Source organism: Pinus tabuliformis, chromosome 3_1, assembly GCF_031772625.1.
Source record: "Pinus tabuliformis cultivar Carrire ecotype Pingquan chromosome 3_1, CPIR1, whole genome shotgun sequence".
Classification (NCBI taxonomy): Eukaryota; Viridiplantae; Streptophyta; class Pinopsida; order Pinales; family Pinaceae; genus Pinus; species Pinus tabuliformis.
The window spans coordinates 368,682,978-368,687,096 of NC_142301.1; the positions used below are offsets into that span (position 1 = coordinate 368,682,978).

Sequence of the window (4,119 nt, forward strand, 5' to 3'; positions counted from 1 at the left end):
AACTTGTATCCACAGATTTCTGGTGAATTCACTAATTTGAGAGAGCATCTAACTATATAACAGTGAAACCTGCACTGGCCCCAAATCCTTAACGCGATTGTAGTTTCTAGTCATGGAAGGCCCGCCACAAAGACAACGGTGGAGTTCGTGGCTGGGCCCTTCCATGAGCCGAATCTCCAATAGGTTTAAGGATCGCCCTGGCCCCAAATCCTTAACGCGATTGTAGTTTCTAGTCCTGGAAGGCCCGCCACAAAGACAACGGTGGAGTTTGTGGCTGGGCCCTTCCATGAGCCGAATCTCCAATAGGTTTAAGGATCGCCCTGCAATACAGTACAGTATTTTCCTAACAGTCAAACTTGCCAAGACGCTGTGGCAGAGGATGGAAGCCATTTTGGGAATTAAACTATCCTAAAGTAAGCTAAGCTACATGTTAGGAAGATTTGTAAATACTTTCATCTTCGATATGAAGTTGAAATATAACATACATATATATGAAATCTATAAAAATTAATATTTTTTAAAAATTATTATTATTATTATCTATTTTAACGTCATCCCCAACCCAAATACAATTGGTTTGTACAATTAGTGTATAAAAACCTTTGTACAATTAGTGTATAAAAACCTTTGTATATCAGACAAGAGACCGACCCATCTCCTCATAACAATTTAACTATTAAATCGACAAGAACATACATAATCTGGTCATATAAAATTTTAAAAATAAATTTTTATTTTAAAATTTTCGTCCTTCTCCATACATAATAAATAATAAATTAATAAATTAGAAATAAAATATATTTACATTAATATTAAATCATAAATTTATTAATTAACTTAAAAAAATTGTATGAAAGAAACCAACAACAAAACCCAGAGATAAAAATAAAAAAATATAACATAGAATTATCATCTACTCCAGATTATTAAATTTCCAGTTTTACACCTTTACACCAACAGCTGTGCTGTAGAGTTTTTATTGAAGAAAGACATAAGCTAATTACTCTTAAACTAAAGAAACTTTTAAAGATCACAACACTGTTTATTGGCAAAACAGGTAATGTGATGAAATTATATTTCACCGCTATAGTACGATGTGGCAAAATTCGGAATATAATGAAATTATACCCTAGGCAGATAGATGGATGCAATCGAAGAAGCTAGTAATGGAGAACAGTGACATTGTATTCCACGACTGCATTGCCAGTGGTTAAATCGAAGGAATGAGTGTGGGCGAGCGCGTAACCTCGAGCGAACCGAAACAATCCACTGCCTCCCACAATCGGCATTTCTCTAACTTGATCAAAAACCGCATTCTTCCCCACCATGACGAGGGTGCTGCCGTTATACTTGCCGCTCTCGAAAACAAACGTGGTTGCCATGAGCAGATGCAAATTCTCTTGGCTACAGCCAACGTAGATACCTTGCGCTTTGCCCACCAATTTAGAGCTCAACTCCGGCGTTTCAGTTAGGGAGTCATCCATCACCACTAACATGCCGAACTGAGTGGGCGAATGGATCGTGGTGGGAGCCGAGGCCACTTTCATGGCCGTTACATTTTTCCCCGACACTAGGTCGTGAAAATAAAAGTGCAGGTGGCTTATCGTCTCTCGACCTAATTTCTTCGTTGCTTCGGCCTCCGCCAGAAAAAACAACACCAGTACTAGAGCGGCCACTCTAATAGTTGGTGCAGAAAAAAGGCCCTTGTTGGCCATCTCTCAAACTAGAATGCCTCGATGGAGAGAGAGGGACAGAAGAATTGTGTGGTGATTGAATTGGAGCTCTACACTTATAATGTGGATGCCCTGAGAGACACGTTTTTCTTGTCACAACGTGTCGATTGTGACAATTTTATTATTTGGTTATGGTCTTGCTGTGGCGTGAAATCACCTCTGACATATTTTCCCTAGGGTTACTCGAATTTCCTAGTGTATGGTCACACCTTCTGTTACCGCATTCCACTGCCCTCTGACGTGAACCAATGGCATTTCAGCGAGCTCGTGCGACGTGTTGAATTGTATGAGCCGTTGCAATCTTTAGTGCGTTTTTCCGATTCTCCTGTCCAAACCTAAATATTCCGAGTGGCAAAATTTAAAATATTGTGGTGGATACGAACTTCTGAATTAAATGCAGAGTTATGGACGGCTCCTCTCACCTGTATTTTCGTTAGTGCGCACATTAACTTTTCCACATCGTTGACTCAAATGCTTCGACTTTTGTGGCATCGAAGCTGCTAAAGTCGAAACACAACAACCCATTTACTCTTTCTAATTTCTAATTTGCAATTATGGAGATGTGACTTTAATTTTTGTGGAGAATTCGATACACGGTTATACAAAGTTGGTAAGACCATGGATTCTAACCATGTTCAACAAATTAACGTAAATAGTCAAATTTTAAGATGCTTTTAAAATATAGCTAAAACATTTTTCATTAATTAGCCTATTAAATGACTACGACGGAATGTTTAAGGTCAAGAATCGTAAAATAAATCTATATCAATTGTTAGAGTAACCCTAAAAAATAAAAAATTCTCTATAAAAATATTTGAATAAATAAAATTAAATGCAATAAAAATAATAATATTACAGTTTCACTAGGCATGATAGTATAAATAAATTCAATAAAAATACTAATATTACAGTTTCACTAGGTATGATAGTAAAATTTGATATATATTTAGTCATTTTTATTTTATTTAATTGTTAGATACAAATACTTTCAAAATTAACATATTATTAATAATATTTATTCAATTTTAAAATACTCAAATTAATATATAAAATAAAAAATTATCTTTATAAAAATATTACATTAAAAAAATCTAATATAATGAATATTATACTATAAAAAAAACTATATATAAAAATAAAATCAAATAAAATAAAAGTATTATATAATATTAAAGATATTAATATTATAGTTTTAATGGGCCACTAAAGTTAAATTTGAAACCAATCTTTTCTCATCATATTTGAACTTATCACTCGTTAGGGAATAAATATACATGACCCATCAATACAAGCATGTTGAACATAATATACATAGGTTTAACTAACCTCTTAGCTATTAAAAATGATAAATATGTTGAACTAACCTTTTAGCTATTAAAAATGATAAATATATCATGTTCCTTGGGTGCATTATTACCATGGCTAGCGATAAATGACTCAATTGGCCTTCATGTTTTAGGTTTTTATACTCTATATATGAACACAATGACTTCCAAAAGTGTTTTCTATTGTAATTGATGACATTATCGTGGTATTAAGTTGTAGTAGACCAAATGATAGGGAGGGAGTTCTTGCACTCTACTTACCAACAAGGAAAATTTTAAGGATGAAAATTTATCTTAAAATTTAGAGACCTTGGCGAATCCCACTAGTCCATAATATGAAATTTATAAAATGTTTGGAGATATTTTTGTAAAAATATTCAAATTTATAATATTTTTGTATAGTCTATATATAATTTTTTGGCGATTTTTAGGGTAAAATAATTTCATTCTATAAAATTTGGGTGAATCATTTTTACAAAAAAATGGAAATTAGTGAATCTTTTTTTGGAAAAAGTATAGAAAATTAGCCCATGGGCGAATATTAGCCCCTAAAATTTCCCTTGCCTACCAAGGTTAAAATATCCAATGAGACCTAGCTTATTGTGATAAGGATAAAAGGGTGGTAAACTCTCATTAAAACAATGCATTATATGATATAGCTAGAGTTTATAGACCTAAAACATGAAGGCCAAATAAGTCACCTAGCCCTATTTAAGGTATAATGTTCCTAATCAACATGGTATATATATCACTTCTAATTTCCAAAAGGTTAGTTCAATCTACATGCATTGGTGGATCATTCATATAAAAAAGATTATGCTTCCTACATGTGCTTCATATTGTAATTGATGACATTATCATGGTTTTGAGGGGAAATATCTGAAATGGTAGGGAGGTAGGTCTTTCTCTTTCCCTACCAAGGTTTTGACAGTGTTGGACCTACCAACATTCAAAGGGATCTCCCTAATATGTTGTCCCAATTAGACCTCACACCATTTGGGATAGGAGCCCCATCCAGAATATGACCTGGTTACCATTTTCTTAAAGATTTTCCTTGCCTC

At 33.7% G+C, this 4,119-nt stretch overlaps 1 pseudogene; it reads right to left on the bottom strand.

The window, feature by feature from the left end:
* Positions 1-966: 966 nt before the first annotated feature.
* On the bottom strand, positions 967-1,760 carry LOC149187242 (dirigent protein 22 pseudogene; annotated as a pseudogene).
* Positions 1,761-4,119: the final 2,359 nt, after the last annotated feature.